Here is a 19,548-nt window from a genome sequence, read left to right as displayed (position 1 = left end):
AGAATGGACTTGCCCGAGTTCCACATGGCCTCCCCATTTGCAGCTCTTTGAGTAGCACTGACCCCATTAAGTTGGAAGCAGGATTGTAATTTGAGACTGGCCTTTGTCTCTAATAGACTTGTAGATAAGAGATAAGGGAGACTTTTGGCCAAGTAAATGGAGTCCATTGTTTTCTCTATTCCTAGGACTAAGGACTGGAAAATGAAGGATTATCATTATCCTTTACCAAGCTACACATTCAAAAGTCCTTCAGCTTCAAACCAGAGCCGTTGTTGCTTGCTTGGCCAGGGGAAATGGCAATGTCTGGAGACATCAGTTGTCATTACAGTGTGTGGTGGTGTTATTGGCATCTAATGTATAGAGGCCAGGAATACTGCTAAACATCCTCCAATGCATGGGATGGCCCCATAACAAAGGATGGTCCAGCCCCAAATGTCAACATTGCTGAGATTGGTTAAACCTTGCTCTGTGGCAATAACCACTTAAGAGTACTTTGTTCCATATGGCCGTGGGAAAACAATGAAATAAATTCACCTCTTTAGGTCCTCAGAAGGCTGGAGTCCCTCCCACTGCCCATCTTTCACTACTAACTGAATTCTTATTGCTTTTTACTTCAACCAGGTCAAATAATCAATTGCAGATTTCTCCCTATTTCCTATGATCATTCTTGTATCAGGCTGCTTTTGTAAGAAAAATGAGCCAACCCACCTCGATTTAAACAGTAATTTATATAAAACATACTTGGTGCCTCACATAAATACCAGAAGATTGAATTCTGCTTTCCCCACTGAAATTAGGTAGCCCTGATTGGATCAGGGATATCCGAAATTACAGCAGAAAGTTGGTCAAGTGAGGACACTGCTGTTGGTACTGCACACAGGATTTTACAGCTTGGGTATTGGACAGCACACTCTATCATGGCACTGCCACTGTGGCTCCATAGCACTGGGTGCTGCTGATGGAACAATTCCTGCTACCCCTGCTCCTCCCCATTCCTTGATTTAGTCTGTATCTATTTGATCGAGCCTAGATTGCTAACAGCAATTGATGCTGTGAGAATGAATCAGGAAATCTTGGCTTGGGTGGTGAAAGGTGGACTTTACCTCTGACCACAACTCGTAAAGTAGAGAATTCCTAAGACTCATGAAAATGTTTTGATGGCTGGGGAGCAAATTATGATAACTTTCAGGTGAAGATGTTAATTCCTTCTGTCATTTGCATACAGTTCATGCCATTTTATTGCGCACAGTTCTAAGAACAAAACTTCTATGTATATAGCACTCTATAATTCTAGCATTTAGTGTTATCTCAAGTTAATTAATAGATTTCTGATGATCACAACTACTATTATACACACACAAACACACATACACACACACGCCCTCCAAACTCAACCTTGAAACCCCTTCAGATAATCACTATATTTATTTCCTTAGGATAAAGATAGATGTATGTCCCCCAAAGAGCTTACCTTTCTTGTTCTAATTAATTTCCACATGTGTTAGTAGTGCTGAAACAAAGAATGCTAGAAGCATTCATAATGAAATAAAGCTAGACAGCATGGCTTTTCATTTGTGTCCTTGATTAATTGTGTGCTTGTCTCCTCTTTTATGGAAAATAAATATATATGAAAAGATATATCAATGCAGAAAAACAATAGACCCTTTTTAAGTGTTCTTAGTGCTACTGTGACATTTTTCTACTTATTGTCTCTTGATGAATTTTTTCCATTCACCTTTTCTGACACCATCAAAGATGAAAAACTATGTGCCTCACAGATGAGCTGATACTCTGACAGGCTACCCAAAATTCTTGCAAAGCCGTATCTCATGAAATATTATCTGGAAGCCTTGAATTGCCAGTGTGGGAGGGTAGTTATTTTTCTTTGGAAGTTAATGAGGTATCTTAAAGGAGGTAGCCAGAGGCAGGCCAGTTTAGACTTTCCTGTGAAGAATGGAGGCAGCCAACTTGCCTATCATTGTTGGAGATATTTTTTGAGTGTTGTTGGTAAGAAAGCAACTTTCTGTTGCTTTGACAGAAAAGTTTAGTTCATAGCCTTGGAGACTTAAGAACTCAGTATCAACATCGCTTGGTTCTGTTGAAGGCCTCTGGCTATACCACAATATGGTGGATGGCACGTTGAGTGTGTGTTCAAGGGAGAGGTCACATGGTGAGGCAGAAAGCCAGACAGGTTTAGGAGCCAGAATTACTGTTCTCTTGACAATCCAGTATCACAGGAGCTAACTGGCTTTAATCTCTTTCAAGGTTGATACCCCAGTGACCTAATTGCATCCTAGTGGGCCCTGCCTCTTAGAGTTTCCACCACTGCCCAATATTGCATATGGACACAAGGAGACACATTCAACTCCTATCCAAACCATAGCACCAATCTTACAAGTTCATCTTTCCAAACATGTATTTTTTAAAAATCATTCCCTAAGCTATTTTTGCATACTGCCTCTATCATCACTTTAACTTTATGGATGAAAACTGAATTTCAGGCAAAGCAGACCACAAGACTCAGAATTAAAAATCAAATACTTAAATATGAATGAGTAAATAAAGCCCAGTGCTTCTTCATTTATAAAGACTGGTGCAGGCAGAAAGAGAATCTTTATTAGTCAGACTAGAAATCACAACTAAGCCTCCCTCCTCAAGAGGTAGCCCTCCTGCTTAAGCCTCAGAAGTAGCTGGGACTTCAGACACATGGCACTGTGCCCAGGTACATCTAGTTTCTTGAAACTTACTTTGAAATTAACTTTACATTCATTTATGAATTCATTTATCATAAGTTTAATAATCTTTTGGAGAATCCCATAGGTTTTTCTATAGAGAATCATAGTTTTATATAAACACAGAAGATTCACAAAGGTTGTACAGAGTTTCTACATACTCCATGCTTAACTTACTAAAACATTGGCAGTAGGAGAAATTGTCATAATTAATGAGCCAATATTGGTACTAACTAAAGTCCACAGGTTTCCTCATATTTCCTTAATTTTTACTTCATGTTCTTTTTCTGCTCTAGAATCCTATTGGAATACCATATTACCTTTAGTTACCATGTTATAGGCTTCTATTGCTTATGACCATTTCTTAGACTTGCCTTGACAGTTTAAAGGCATACTAGCTGGGTATTTTGTAGAATGTCCTCCTCCCATTGGAGTTTTAAAATTTTATTATATTAATAATATAAGTAATATGTATAAAATTAATATATTGGGGCTGGGGATGTGGCTCAAGCGGTAGTGCGCTCGCCTGGCATGCGTGTGGCCCGGGTTCGATCCTCAGCACCACATACAAACAAAGATGTTGTGTCCACCGATAACTAAAAAATAAAAATAAAATAAAATTTTAAAAAAATTAATATATTAATGAGATTCTGTGCCGTTTCCATACATATAAGTGTGCATTAATCTAACCTCCTTTTGTCCATGCTCCCTTCCCCTGACCAATCTCTAGTCACTATCCTACCTTCAGGTGGACTTTTTGAGCATCCACATATGAGAACATGTGGTACTTGTCTTTCTGTGTCTGACTTATTTAACACAATGATCTCCAGTTCCATCCATTTTGCTGCTAATAACAGGAATCAATTCTCTTTTTTTAAAAAAATTTTTGTAGTTGTAGATGGACAAATGCCTTTATTTTATTTGTCATTATTTTTATGTGGTTCTGAGAATTGAACCCAGTGCCTCATGCATGCTAGGCAAGCACTCTACCACTGAGTTACAGTCCCAGCCCAGGAGTCAATTCTTTATGGCTGCATTAATATGCTATTGTGTCTATGTACCTCATTTTGTGGAGTGGGTACTGGTGACTGAATCAAGAGGCATTTTATCACTGAGCATGTCCTCATTTCTTTTGACTTTTCAATTTTGAGGCAATCTTGCTAAGTTACCCAGGCTGGCCTTGAACTTGTGATCCTCCTGATTGAGCCTCTAGAGTTGCTGAGATTATAGGCAGCCACCATCATTGTACCCTGCTTATATCACATTTTCTTTGTCTACTGAACTGTTGTTAATGGGCACCAAGGCTGATTCCATATCTTGGCTATTGTGAATAGTGTGAAGAAACGTATAGGTATCTCTTTGGTATGCTCATTGCATGTCCTTTGGAGATATATATCCAGAAGTGGGATAACTGGATCACATGGTAGATCTACTTTTAGTTCTTTGAAGAACATCTCTACTCTTCTCCATAAAGACTGCACTAATTACCTTCCCACCAAGAGTGTGTAAATTCCTTTTTCTCCATGTCATTGCCAGCAGTTGTTTTTGTTTTTATAAAACCCATTCTAACTTGTATCTTGTTATGGGTTTGGTTTTGTTTTTTGGTACCAGGGATTGAACCCAGGAGTGCTTAATCACTGAACCACATCCCTAGCCCTTCTTAATCTTTTTTATTTTGAAATAGGGCCTCACTAAGTTGCCAAGGCTGCCCTTGAACTTGTGATTCTCTTGCCTCTGGGAATACAGGTATGTGCCACCATGCCCAGCTCTCATTGTGGTTTTGATTTGTATTTCCCTGGTGATCAATGCGATATTTTCATATATATTATTCAAATATATATTTCATATATTTGATTATTTGTATTTATTGTAACTGGATTAAAAAAACTAAAAAAACTTTTAAAAAGTTTTCTCTTTTTTATATATTCTAGATATTAGCCCTCTGTCAGATGAATAGTTGCCAAATATTTCCTGTAGGTTCTCTCTTCACTGATTGTTTCTTTTGCTGTGCAAAAAATTTTAGTTTGATGTCATCCCATTTGGCAAGTTTTACTTTAGCTTTCCATGTGTTGGGGTGCTTGCTGTCCAGAAAATCATTGCTATACCAATGTCTTGAAGTGTTTCCCATATGTTTTATTCTGGTAGTTTTAGATCTTGCACTTAAGTCTTTGATCCATCTTGATTTGCTTTGTACAGGGTGAGAAAGTGGTTGAGTTTCAGACTTCTGAACTGAAGACGGAAATATCCAGTTTCCCCAGCACCTTTTACTAACGAGGCTATTCTTTATCCAGTATATGTTTTTGGTGCCTCTGTAAAGAATCACTTGGCTGTTGGATATGTGGGCTTATTTTAGGATTTCTATTCTGTTCCATCAGTCTGTGTCTGTTTTGATGCCAATGCCATGTTGCTTGGGTTACTATGTCTTGAAATTAGGTATTGTAATGCCCCCAGCTCTACTCTTTTTTTATCTTTTATAAAATTTCCATATAAATTTTAGGATTTCCTTTTCTAGTCCTGTGGAGAATGTCATTGGTATTTTGATGTGGATTGCATTGAATTTATAGATTGCTTTGGGTAGTATGTATATTTTAACAACATGCTTCTGGTACAAGAATGTGAGAGGTCTTTCCATCTTCATGTGTCTTTAGTTTCTTTCATCAGTGTTTTGTCATTTTTATTATAAAGGTCTTTCACTTCCTTGGTTAAGCTTGTTCCTGGGTATTTTATCTTTTTTGTAGTTGTTGGGAACCAGCTTGCTTTCATGATTTCTTAGTAAATTTGTTATTGGTGTATGGAAAAGCTATCATTTTTATCTTGATTTTTGTATTCTGTTTTACTGAATTCATTTATCAGTTTAATAGTCTTTTGGAGAACCCCATAGGTTTTTCTATAGAGAATCATATCAAAGGCAAATAAGGACAACTTGACTTATTCATTTCTAATTATGTCTTTTCTTTCTTTCTCTTGCTTAATTGCTCTGGCAAATTTTATCAAATGCTTTTTCTGCATCTATTGAAATGTTCATATGAATTTTATCCTTCATTTTGTTGATAACATTTATCTTTGCATCCCTAGAATGAAACTGACCTGTTCAATGAACGACCTTTTTGATGTGCTGTAGAATCTGATTTGCTAATATTTTGTTGAGAATTTTTGCATCTAATAAACATAGTTCTTTTGTTGTTGTTGTAGTCATGTTAGGTTTTAGTAACAGAAATGTTGGCCTCATAGAATGAGTTTGGAAGGGTTCCTTCCTTAATCTTTGGGACTGAGAAAAATTAGCATTAGTTCTTCAAAAAAAATGGGTAAAACTCAGTAAGGAAGACATCAGATCTGATTCAATCTCATTACTTGAAATTGGTCTATCTAGTTCAGTGTTTCTTTTATGTCCTCATGGGCTTTGGGTAGGTCATATGTATCCTGAAATTTTCCCATTTATTCTAGTTTTTCCAATTTGTTAGTATATAATTTTTAAAAACAATCCCTAATAATCCTTTGCATTCTCTGTTATTGGTTGTATTTTTTTTTCCTTTTTCACCTGACTATATTTGAGCATTACCTTTTCTTTTTGGTTAGTCTAGCTAAAGTTTTGTCAATTGCATGGATCATTTTGAAAAACCAACCCTTTCATTGATCTTCTGTATCTTATCTATTTCATTTCTGCTCTGGTCTTTGTTATTACTTCCCTTCTTTTAATCTCAGGGTAGGTTCTTTGTTTTTTAAATCCTTGCGATGTATAGTTAAGTTGTTTATTTGAAATCTGGGATTTTTGTTTTTATGTAGGCACTTACTGCCATAGACTTCCTTGTTAGTACTGCTTTTATTGTATCCCACAAGTTTTGGTATTTATTTCCATTTTCATTTGTTTCAAGGAATTTTTAAATCCACCCTCACCCCCCTTTTGGTGATCATTCAGTAGTGGATTGAATCTTCATGTATTTGTGTAATTTCTAAAAATTTCTTTTGTTAACTTCTAGCTTTATTCCATTGTGATAAGAATAGATACACAGCATGACTTTAATTTTTTAAAATTTGTTCAATTGTTTTGTAGTCCAATATATGGTCTATTCTAGGGAAAGTTCCTTGCACTGAAGTACATTCCTCAGCTTTGGGATGGAATATTCTGTAAATATCCGTTGAGTCCATTTGATTTAGAATGATAGCATTGCCTTTTTTCTAATATGGATGATTTGTCCATCAATGAAAGTAGGGTGTTGAAATCTTCTATTATCGTATTAGAGTCTACCTCTCTCCTTTTAGGTCTATTATTGTTTGTTTAATAAAACTGGGTGTTTCAACATTAGGGTTATAAGGATTTACTATCATATCTTTTTAAATTGATCCCGTGTTACACAGTGACCTTCTTTTTTCCTTAGCTTTTTCTTAGTCTGTTTTGCCAGGTAAGTATAGTTTTTGCTCACTTTAGATTTCCATTTGCTTGCAATATCATTTTTCATCCTTGTTAGTCTATTTGTGTATTTATTGGTAAGTTTCTTGTACTCGGAATATTGTTACATTTTGTTTTTATATCCATTCAGCCAATCTGTGTCTTTTTTTAAAAAAAGAGAATTTTTTAATGTTTATTTTTAATTTTCAGTGGATACATCTTTATTTTATTTTTATGTGGTGCTGAGGATTGAACCCAGAGCCCCACGCATGCCAGGTGAGCGCATTACTGCTTGAGCCACATCCCCAGCCCAGTCTGTGTCTTTTAATTGGAGAATTTAGTCCATTTGCACTTAAAGTTAGTGCAATTGATAGGTGAGCATTTAGTGCCTATCATTTTGATTTTCTTCAACTTTTAAATGTTCTTTGTTCTTCATTTATTTTGTGGTTTGATGGTGGTTTACTGGATTGATAATGTTTGGTTCTTTTCTCTTTTGTGTGTCTACTATTATTGTTGGATTTATATTTTCACGAAGGTAGTTGGGTTTCTTTCACTTCTAGATATAGGACTCTTTGAAGCATCTGGTCTGGTGGTTATGACTTCCTTGTTTTTGCTTGTCTTGGAAGGACTTTATTACTCATTTCCAAAGGATATCCTTGTTGGTTATAGTATTCTTGGTTGGAAGTTTGAACTCAGAATATCATTGCACTTCCTCCTGGTTTGTAGGAGAGTTTCTGCTGAGAAATCTGCTGTGAGTCTTACAGGGATACCCTTAAATATGACTTGGTGCTTTTCTCTTGCAGATTTTAGAGCTTTCTCTGTCTTGTAGTTTTGCCAGTTTGACTATAATATGCTATAGTGAATATCTTTTCTAATTATGTGTATTTGGGGTCTTATAAACCTCCTGTACATTAAAATCTATATCTTTCCCAAGATTAGGGAAGTTTTCTGATCTTATTGAGTAGGTTTTCTGTGCCCTTGAGTTTTTTTTTTTTAACTTTTATTTATTTATTTCTATGTGGTGCTGAGGACTGAACCCAGTGCCTCACACATGCGAGGAAAGCACTCTACCACTGAGCCACAGTCCCAAAGTTTTTTCTCCTTAACTTCAGGTATCAAAAAATGTAGATATATGGGCTGGGATTATGGCTCAGTGGTAGAGCACTTGCCTTGAATGTGTGAGGCACTGGGTTCAATTCTCAATACTGCATATCAATAAAAAAATAAAGGTCCATCAACAATTTAAATAAATAAATAATATTTTTTAAAAAATGTAGTTATTTGTTCAGTGCTGTCCTAAATGTCTTAAATAGTCTTTCTTTTTCATCTGACTGGTATATTGTAAGAGACCTGTTCTTCAGGTTCACATATTCATTCTTCTGCTAGATCAAGTCTGTTATTGATGAATGTTCTCATTCCTAGGAGAGGGAGAAGTGATTTCCCATCATTATTCCCCAGCAGGCGAGGAGAATGGAGGACTTCTTAGTATCAAGCAGAAAACTTCAAAAATGATGCCTAAGGAGTGATAACCAACTTTGAGAGTTCATGGTGCTTATAGCTATTCATGCTCAGTGGGAGTTAGGGTTCTTATTCTGGTGCATTCAATATTAAACACCTCATTATTGACTAAGATTTTTAATTTTTAGAACACATGAAGTTCTATTGGTTATGAAGATCTGATTTTCTCCTTATCTAAGACTCAGAGCAAAGAATTAATCTATTGCACTGTAATATTGAAGCAAGGACTTAACTGTGACTTTCAAGTATCAAATAAGATATGTGGATTTTTGAGATCTATAAAATGAGGCCAATCCTCAGGAAACATGAAACACAAAGAAAATCCACAGGAATTTTCCTTTTAGAGGAAAAAGAATAAAATATTAGGGCCTTATTCAACTACTAGCAATGTGAGTTCTAGTAATGCAAAAGTAAATGTTTAAAGATAAAAAAGGATATGTAGAGTCAACATAAAAAATATGCGTACTGTTTCCCTCTGTACAGCAATAAACATTCTTTTAACATTCTTTTGCTGTATCACTAAAGAAGATATTTTCCCACATGCACATATAATAATTTTTTGCAAGATTTCCTATATTACATTCAGAAATTTTTAGCACATATGAATTCAAGAATGCAGCCAATTTTTGAAGAAAAAAAGGCTTTTACCACAAAGTAAAAGAATTTTTAATAGAATTATGAAAGAGGATGTTGAAGAATTTGATTAGACAGTATTTGTAAGTATCCACTTTTTCTTTTTTGACAGTGTAGATTTTACCCTTAAGGTTTTCATAATTAAGGCAAATAAGAAAAATTGAGTAAGAACTTGAAGTGTTACAGTACTTAGACTGCAAAAATAAACCAACTCTCAGAGGTGTTTGTGGAAAATGATTTTCAAAGCACTGGGTAGAGGTCTTATTTAATTTCTGATCAGTATTCCCTTTACCTCTTCTAACTCAAAGGTTAAAAGGCATTGATGTCATTAACCTAATGGAATGTCTGACTATATTTCTGAATTCAATATTATATCTTGAAATAATTTAAGAAAAAAATCTGCACTGGAAGTTTAAAATTATCTCAAACTGTTCATGGGCTGATTGGTTGGAGGGGAGAAAGCAGGATGAGATTGGAAGGGAGAGTGGGCATGATCAATGTGTAATTCATGCATATGCATGTAGGAAAGTATCACAGTAAAACACACTTATTTGTACAATTAGAAGTGTTAATAAAAAGTATTGTTCACAAGGCTGGACCTGCAAAGTCCTGATGATTGATTTGTAGACCTATCTCAAAGAAGGGAAGGGAACTATTTTTATGTGCCAGTAACTGTTTGAGGAATTTTACATAAATAGTCTTGTTAAATTTTCTCCACCACGGACCCTAATCATTATTATTTGCATAGTGCAGAAGTGGTACAGAAAGGTACTTTGGTCAAGGTTTCATGGCTGATTCATAGAAGACTTGGGAATGAAGCCTAGTTCCTGTCTCTTATTCTTTCAAGATCCTCCCTCCCCCCTTTGGCTTTCTGCAATGTCACTTTGAGTCCATGGGGGTATTTAAAACAAATCCTTCTTGGACTTTGTCAGGTTTCCTGAGTCTGTGGATTAAGATCTTTAAAGTCTGGGAAACTCTGATTTTATTTCTTCTGGTATTACTCTGCTTCTTTCTTCTCTCTTTCTGTGACTCAAAATGAATGTAAACTTCTGTACTGTATCTTCTGCCTAATACCTTCACTTCTCTTGTTTCTCTGACTTCACTGTAGACTATTTTAAAAAGCACTAAAAGTTTCCAAGGTTGCCCTTTATTATTATGAACGTAATTGTATTAGTTTTTCTCTAATAATTCTAATGTTTGTGGCTCATGTTGTCTTACTTCTTTATGTACCACTTTTTTTGGGGGGGTGCTGGGCATTTTATTTGGAAAAAAAATACAGAAATAATTTAAACTAGAATGATGTTTTTTCTTTCCTGAAGTATTTCCTTCTGCAAACACCCGAGGATGATAATAGTACAAGGTCAATGTTTGATATTTGATTAGAGGTCAGTATCCTCTCTTTCATTGTGTCACCCTTCAGAGGCCCAGCCCTGGACCTTGGGAGGGAGTGTGCAGCTTCTAATCTCTGTTGGTACTAGACTTTAATTTTAACATGCCTTCCTACCACCTCCCTGTTCTTACAAGATCACCTTGTAGCTGCTCTTTCCAGATTGGCCAAAATCTCCAGGATAAAAGAGCTTCTCTCTTCAAAATTTTGGCCTGGTAAATCCTTCTTATCATTTATTTCTATAATGCTTTTAAGATTAAAAATTTTTAATCCAGATTTTGTAGGGGATGTCAGTGAAAGAATTGGTCCAAGCGACCTCATCTGCTCTTTTCAGCTGGAGGTGGCCTTCAGCTCTTCTCATGATGCCTCTTGCTACCTAGATTCCCACAGGCAAACTGTCCTTTACTGAAAAAGTTTAGATGCAGAGAAAACTGAAGCCTGATTACCACAATGAAAAGCAAGAGCTAACTAAATGCCTGGCAGGCTTCAGTCGTCCTGTGATGTTCACCTTTTGCTTTTGGTGGGCTCACCAACTCTCATGCACACAACAGTTCAGAAAGCTTGTGGCCAATTCATTTTCCTGGTTGGCTTGGTGGTGGGATGCAGGAGGGGAGGAAGAGAGAGACTGTGTGTAACTGAGTCTGGCTTATATTATTTTCATTTATTTGGAGAATCCATGATCAAGACCTGACCAGACCATATGCTAAGAATCACTGAGGCTATGTTGAGGGAATAAACCACCTTTGCTCTTCCCTCCGCTTGGTGTGTTCTCTCCAGATCTTCACATGCTTTGTGCCTCACTGTGGCACAAAGGTCTCTCCTCTGGGCCCTTTCCTGACTAGCCTATCTGGTATGGCCTCTGTTCTGTCCTCTGACCCTGCATTATTTTCCCTCATTTACAACATTATGCATTTTTTTAAACTTTAATTTTCCCCCTCCTCTTGCACTAAAACAAGAACCTGATGGGAGCCAACAAGCTCTCAGCTTCGCTTGCCACGTTCTGACTTCCTCCTTACTCAGTTAAGATGTTCTGCCTTGTTTTCTGTAAAATATAACACTTGATTTGGTAGCACAATCTACTTTTCAAATTTTATTTTTATGTAAAGAAATTCAAGATGACTATTTTAGCTCATGTTTTTATACTGATTTCTTGGCTGAGAATTCTTTGTGCCGAAGTGTGTTTTAAGCATTATGCTTATTTCACAAACTTACTGGTGACATAAAAAATGAATAAAAAATATCGGCAATTGTACTATTCTGTTTTTTTTTAATTTTTATCTGCCACGATCCAATTCTTATCTATATGGATAAATGTTTTTAAGTCAGTTACAGAGATCTGCTGAATAAATTGACAAATATAGATATTAAATATAGTTTCTCAGAATAAGGATTTGGGTGCTTTTGTCTTCATTTTTGTTTTATGTTTTAAATATTTAAACCTTTAAATTTTTAACTGATAGTGAAAAATGGAGTATTTTATCAAAAATTCAGTGTCTCTGAGGAAGTTGAAAATACTATTCCAACTTGCAAAGGGCAGAAGGGCAAGGAATGAAAAAATACAAGGGTGGTATCAAGATGATTTCTTGTTCACCACATTCAACGAAGCATGACAAATTCATGAATATAAAAGAAAGCTTATTTGGTAAGACAAGTAAAGAATGACTTTTACAAAAAGAAGTCTTTAAGCAATGAGCAATGTATCTCCCATTGCAGGTAATATAATACAACAATGTTACAGTTAGTAACATAATACTGGTCCTTGTAATCATATTGTGTTCAGTGTCTATTCAATTATTTAAGCCTTTAAATATTATTTTCATATCAGTTTAACCAAAATTACAGTCAATACAACCATTTGAACATTTTCATAGTGATGACACTGGATACATCTAATCAAAATCTGGCATCTGTTTAAAAGTAGGAAATTCTCAATTTACTAATTGTACTGCATGATAAAAACAACTGGTCCAGAGAATATATTTGAAATATACACCCAGTGGATAACACTTAAAACAGAAAGAAGTTAATTATTTTTTCATGCAAAATTAGCTGAATCTCAAAACCATTAATCTGAACAAAAGGCAGCCACATTCTGTGTATTTTATGATCCTAATTATATAAAATTCTAAAACAGGCAAAAATAACCTAAAGTGGCAGAAAGGCAGATTTTTGTTTGCCAGGGGAAAGGTGAACTACATGTAAAAGTATATGAGGAATCTCTTTAGCATGAGGGAAATGATTTATATTTATAAATGATTATGGTGATGATCACATGGATATATGGTTATCAAACTCAAACTTTATGCTTAATATGGGTACATTTTATTGTATGTAAATTATACCTTAAAGTTGATTGGAAAAAGATAGGCAATATATCTTTCCCAAATTGTTTTTTTTTTTTATTGGTCGTTCATAACATTACATAGTTCTTAATACATCATATTACACGGTTTGATTCAAGTGGATTATGAACTCCCGCTTTTACCCCGTATACAAATTGCTGTATCACATCAGTTACCCTTCCATTGATTGACATATTGCCTTTCTAGTGTCTGATGTATTCTGCTGTCTGTCCTATTGTCTACTATCCCCCCTCCCCTCCCCTCCCCTCCCTTCCCCTTTTCTCTCTCTACCCCTTCTACTGTAAATCATGTCTTCCATTTGTATTCTCTTGACTTACCCCTCCTTACCTCTTATATGACATTTTGTATAACCCTGAGGATCGCCTTCCATTTCCATGCAATTTCCCTTCTCACTCCCTTTCCCTCCCACCTCTCATCCCTGTTTACTGTAAATATTCTTCTCAAGCTCTTCGTCCCTACCCTGTCCTTGTTTACACCCCTTATATCAAAGGAGTCATTTGGTATTTGTTTTTTAAAGATTGACTAGCTTCACTTAGCATAATCTGCTCTAATGCCATCCATTTCCCTCCAAATTCTATAATTTTGTCATTTTTTAATGCAGAGTAATACTCCATAGTGTATAAATGCCACATTTTTTTTATCCATTCATCTATTGAAGGGCATCTAGGCTGGTTCCACAGTCTTGCTATCGTGAATTGAGCTGCTATGAACATCGATGTAGCAGTGTCCCTGTAGCATGCTCTTGTTAGGGCTTTAGGGAATAGACCGAGAAGGGGAATAGCTGGGTCAAATGGTGGTTCCATTCCCAGCTTTCCGAGAAATCTCCATACTGCTTTCCAAATTGGCTGCACCAATTTGCAGTCCCACCAGCAATGAACAAGAATGCCCTTTTCCCCGCATCCTCTCCAGCACTTATTGTTGTTTGACTTCCTAATGGCTGCCAGTCTTACTGGAGTGAGATGGTATCTTAGGGTAGTTTTGATTTGCATTTCTCTGACTGCTAGCGATGGTGAGCATTTTTTCATGTACTTGTTGATTGATTGTATGTCCTCCTCTGAGAAGTGTCTGTTGAGGTCCTTGGCCCATTTATTGATTGGGTTATTTGTTATCTTATTGTCTAATTTTTTGAGTTCTTTGTATATTCTGGTTATTAGGGCTCTATCTGAAGTGTGTGGAGTAAAGATTTGTTCCCAGGATGTAGGCTCCCTATTTATCTCTCTTATTGTTTCTTTTGCTGAGAAAAAACTTTTTAGTTTGAGTAAGTCCCATTTGTTGATTCTATTTGTTAACTCTAGCGCTATGGGTGTCCTATTGAGGAATTTGGAGCCCGATCCCACAGCGTGTAGATCATAACCAACTTTTTCTTCTATCAGATGCCGTGTCTCTGATTTAATATCAAGCTCCTTGATCCATTTTGAGTTAACTTTTGTGCACGGCGAGCCAAATTGTTATTACTGTTTTTCATCAAAACAATTCCAAACCATATGAGACATGATTGTTACATTATCTGTTAAATTACTGTTAACATTCCCAATAGCAAGTTATTAGCCATAATTTCTTAAACTTTTTGGCATTTAGTAAACATCTTTAGAATCTTCCCGATAGGATCCTCCACACTTAAGCAAACATTCCCAGCAGACTTTGAACAAAATTGGTTTTTTGCTTATTCTCTTTGATTGTTAGTGGATATGATAGTTTTAATCATTTTAATATAAATATCTAGTTTAAAAAGTACATTGAAAGAGTAGGGCAGATTGGAGAATGCCAATTTCCTTATTTCTTAGGATAGTTATTGCAAATAATAATTTATTGAACATTTTTGTTATTAAAATGTCAGCAGAATGCATTACAATTCTTATTACACATATACAGCATAGTTTTTCATATTTCTGGTTGTATATGAAGTATGTTGACACCAATTCGTGTCTTCATTCATGTACTTTGGATAATGATGTCTGTCATATTTTACCATTTTTGCTAACCCCCTGCCCCCTTTCCCTCCTACCCCTCTGCCCTATCTAAAGTTCATCTATTCCTCCCATGCTTAACTTCCCTATCCCATGACGAATTGGCCTCCTTATATCAGAGAAAACATTTGGCATTTGTTTTTTTGGGATTGGTTAACTTCACTTAGCATTATCTTCTCCAACACCATCCATTTACCTGCAAATGCCATGATTTTATTCTCTTTTATTGCTGAGTAAAATTCCATTGTATATATGCCACATTTTTTTTCTCCATTCATCTACTGAAGGGCATCTAGGTTGGCTCCATAGTTTAGCTATTGTGAATTGTGCTGCTATAACCATTGATGTGGCTGTGTCTCTGTAGTATGCGGATATTAAGTGCTCTGGTATAGACCAAGGAGAGGGATAGCTGGGTCAAATGGTGGTTCCATTCCCAGATTTCCAAGGAATCTCCATTCTGCTTTCCTTAATGGCTGTACCAATTTGCAGTCCCACCAGCTATGTATAAGTATACCTTTTCCCCCACATCCTTGCCAACACTTATTGTTGTTTGGCCTCATAATAGCTGCCATTGGAGTGAGATGATTGGAATGAGATGATATCTTAGAGTAGTTTTGATTTGCATCTCTCTAATTGCTAGAGATGATGAACATTTTTTCATATTTGTTGATTGATTGTATATCCTCTTCTGAGAAGTGTCTGTTCAGATCCTTGGCCCATTTATTGATTGGGTTATTTGTTTTTTTTTGTTTTTGTTTTTGTTTTTTGGTGCTTAGCTTTTTGAGTTCTTTATATACCCTAGAGATTAGTGCTCTATCTTATGTGTAAGGGGTAAAAATTTGCTCCCAGGATGTATTTATGTGTATTATTATTTTTAGTTGTTATTTTTCTTATATTTAGGAATTAGGTTTATATTAGCAAAATAGAGCAAAAAAAAAAAAAAAAGAGAGATAGAAAATCCCAGTGGGGCTGGAGGTGTGGCCTAAAGGAAGAGCATTTTCCCAGCATGTGTGAGGCCTGGATTTCAATCCCCAGCACAAAACAAAACCCAAAGCAAAATTACTTACATTGTGAACCTCACAGTAAACAGTACAGAATAAAACAAAGAAGTCTTGGAATCAGTCTGTGCTAGCAGCTTCTGTGCAGCTTGTTACAAAGTCCCCACTTTTTTGCACTCAGACTGAGAAAGTCATTAATTTTCTTCATTAATTCTGCTGATGCTGGTTCTCTTATAATAGCCATCCTGCAGCTCAGTTTGCTAGAATTGGTTTGTAGACTCTGGGTCTATTGATAACCCTTACTGACCTTGTAAAATTCAGATCCTCATTATGGCAAAAGTCCAAAGAGCTTCAAGAAACAAAATATTTTGGTACAAATATGTGATTCTGTAAATAATGGATGGAGAAGGGGTTTCTCTGCAATGAGAGGCCATGCTGCCCAAACCAACAATGTTCTTGAGAAGCCCGTGTGTGTGTGTGTGTGTGTGTGTGTGTGTGTGTGTGTGTGTGCGCGCGCATTTTCCACTAGGCCACAGCTAGCTCCCTATTCCAGCATCTTTAGTACTCTCAGAAATTAAGGATAAAGCCTGTGCCAACGAGAAAACACTAAATCTCATACTGATCTGTGTTATGGGAATCTCTTATTGCAAAATTGAATTCCTGCATAAGAGAATTGTTCCATGCAATAAGATGTAATCTTTTAAATCTTCTACCATTGGTTTCTTAAGTCTGGAGAATTTTTAGAATTGTGAATGTGTTAGTGAAAATAACTTTGTGAAACCCAGAGAGCCAGCTTTTTATTCACATTCATAAAAACTAAATCCTTATTTCCTAGAAAAGCCAAGCAAATTATGACATTCCCTACTGTAACTCATCAGCTCGTTAATAATTTTCATTGAGTGTCCACCCACAGTCTGCAGAAGCCTGTTTTGCATACTCTGGAGGATTAGGAGAGGAAATAACGGAGGAGGTTTATACCCCACCCCTGAGGCACATAAATTTTAATTAGGATTAAATGAGAAACAGAAGAATATGGTGTGTGTCTATCCGTTCACACATATATACACATATCTACTGCCGCTTATTTTAGTCAGACATAGATTAACAAGGGATGGTGGGTGTGTTTAGGGAACAGAGGAATACCTGGATTAGAAAGTAAAATAGGAAAAGGAGAAAGACTCTTCCTCCCACCACAGAAACCAGTGCGCAGGCATTCTCTCTACCTGCTTCAATTAGGAGGAGTATCTACTTATCTGGCTTGTGATATTATCAGTCACTGATAGATATAAAATAACAAGCTCATTTTATAAGAGGTAGCAAAATGATGATGTTCTAGATCTATCAAATTTTTCTGCTTCAACCATTTATTTAGCTATGAATTCCCTAAGTTCCCTAGACCCCGAAGCCTGAGGGAAAGTTGCACACAGGTTTTATTGGGAGACACAACCCAAGAGCAGCTGGAGTGAATCTGAAGAGAAATGATGTGGGAAGGAGGAAAAGCAAAGGCAGGAGTGCATGTTACTGAGCTGGCATCGCCTTGCAAAAATACACAGCTGCCTTCTTGGTCACATAGGACATCTTCCTGGGTGCCAGGGGGAGATCCTACACTTTGGAAGTGTCCATAGGGGAGGGAGGAAGGCAAGTTTATCTTGATGATTTCCCATATACTATCTTTCACTGGTGAAATTTCACCTTAGGAGCTGTTATCACCTTTAAACTTCTGGAGTTACAGACTGCCCCCGGCAGCAGCTGGAGAAGCCAGATCCCTGCATTAATGGTTTAGCTCTTCATCTGGGCCCAGAAATAATGGGAGGAACCAGAGCTGTGGTGCTCACCTCCTCAGGCTGGAGCTGGGCATCAAATAACCATGTGCCAGACCCAGGCCCAGCCTGACCTCTGGGGAGGCAAGCCAGGTGGCAATGTTAGGAGAGCAGGAACAGTGGCAATTGGCCAAGGAAGAGATGAGGTATGCAAACATGAGGACACATTATATGCTTTGAAGTACACTTCAAATAAGGAACATAAGATTAATGCTTGACTTTTTTTCTCTTCTAAATCCATGTCCACCTTCCCTTTGTTGGCCAGTGGGAGCCATGGCAAGTCGTTTCCTGACTCCTGAGATGTGTCCTCCAAAGTCTTGGAGAACTTCCATGCTTCTGGGCATGTTTACTGCCCCACACCTGGAACGAATGCTTCTGCAGGGAGCCACGGTTCATTTTGGTGGGGAATGGTATCCAGAGCCATAGTCTGAAGTGTGAAGTAGCAGGATACAGAAGGTAAATCCAAGTGGGGAAAGAAAAATCTTGTTAAAGATTTTTGGAAAGTTTCAAAAAGAAAAAGAAAAAAAATTAAGTTCTCAACAGGAAAACAATTGACAAGTGCATGAGGAAAAAGCACATGCAAAACAAGGGGACAGAAAAGAGTTTCTTTGGAATGGCGACGTATTTGTGTGGAAAAACAGAAAGGGCCCATGGAAGAGTCCTGTGATGAGGGAGAGGGTAGAGGAATTGAGTCTGGATATGAACATAGTTGTCAGTATGTGTTGTGTTGCAAGCTGTGCTAACATGTTAGAATTGTGTGGGTAATTAAGAATGCTTGAATTCAGGTGAGAAGCACCAATTGGGAATATAATTTGGTCACTTACAAATGAGATGTTGACCTTGAAACAACTTTTGGGTTTAGCTTGGCAGAGCAAAGACTGCAATTCTCTGCATAGATGGTAGAAATTTAGGCAGTGGCAGTTAGGACATGAGGGCACACCTGGAAGGTAGCTGCTGCAGATAGCCACGAGAATCTCTCAAGTCCCCAGAGCTGCCTCTGCAGTTTCATCTACAGCTCATCTCTTGATTTCTAGCCTTGATTCTCATAGTGACCACTCATTAGGAACTCTCTTCCTCTTTTCAAGTTTCTGACTTAACTCCTTCTTCTTGGACAAGGATTCCCACTTAGCAGTGGGAGCTACCTTTTGGAAACTGAGGTCACACCTGGTGGATCCTCAGAGTGCAGACTTGTGGGCAGTGTTTTAGGACCCAATGACTTTAGAATAGGGCCTCCCCAGGCAAGTTTAAAATGAGACCCTGTAAACAGTATCACATTACTGAAGGATAAATCTAAGCATCGGTAATGAAGACAGTCCAGATACCATGTCTTAAGTAAAAGTTTCTTCCGGTTATAAAGAGTAGCAGAGTGAACATTTCAGGTCAATGGGACAGCTTTGATCACAGGAGGACGTGGGTCCATTCCAGGCCTCAGCTCTGCCATCCTCTGGCCAGCATGTGTATTGGATTCCTCTAGGAATCTTGTTAAAATGCAGATTGCTTTAGTATGTCTGGGGTGGGACCTGGGATTCTGATTTTTAAAGAGTTCCCAGGGGATGTGGTGCTGCTGTTTCCTGATCACACTGGAGTAGTGAAACCCTAGGGTACTCTGTGCACTGTCAAGGCTAAGACTGTCACATCTGGGCTCTAACCTTCAGGAATGGGGAAGGCTGAGAGTCCCTTTGGTGTCTTAAATCTCAGGCTGGAGGTGGCACGTTATCACTTCTTACATTCTTTGGGTAAAAA

General features: G+C 37.2%; 1 protein-coding gene across 2 annotated transcripts in view; it reads left to right on the top strand.

The window, feature by feature from the left end:
- The window catches only part of LOC144256522 (uncharacterized), a 140,205-nt gene that overhangs the window by 58,723 nt on the left and 61,934 nt on the right, over positions 1-19,548 (top strand). Inside the window, exon 5 of one of the 2 annotated variants that reach the window (XR_013344117.1) lies at positions 18,071-18,261. The exons of the other annotated variant lie outside the window; for it this stretch is intronic. The gene's annotated coding sequence lies outside the window, so the exon portion shown is untranslated. The remainder of the gene's footprint in view (positions 1-18,070; positions 18,262-19,548) is intronic. 2 annotated transcript variants of the gene reach the window in all.

The sequence above is a fragment of the Urocitellus parryii genome, chromosome 8 (genome assembly GCF_045843805.1).
Source record: "Urocitellus parryii isolate mUroPar1 chromosome 8, mUroPar1.hap1, whole genome shotgun sequence".
NCBI lineage: Eukaryota > Metazoa > Chordata > Mammalia > Rodentia > Sciuridae > Urocitellus > Urocitellus parryii.
This window is presented reverse-complemented; position numbering and strand designations above follow the sequence as displayed.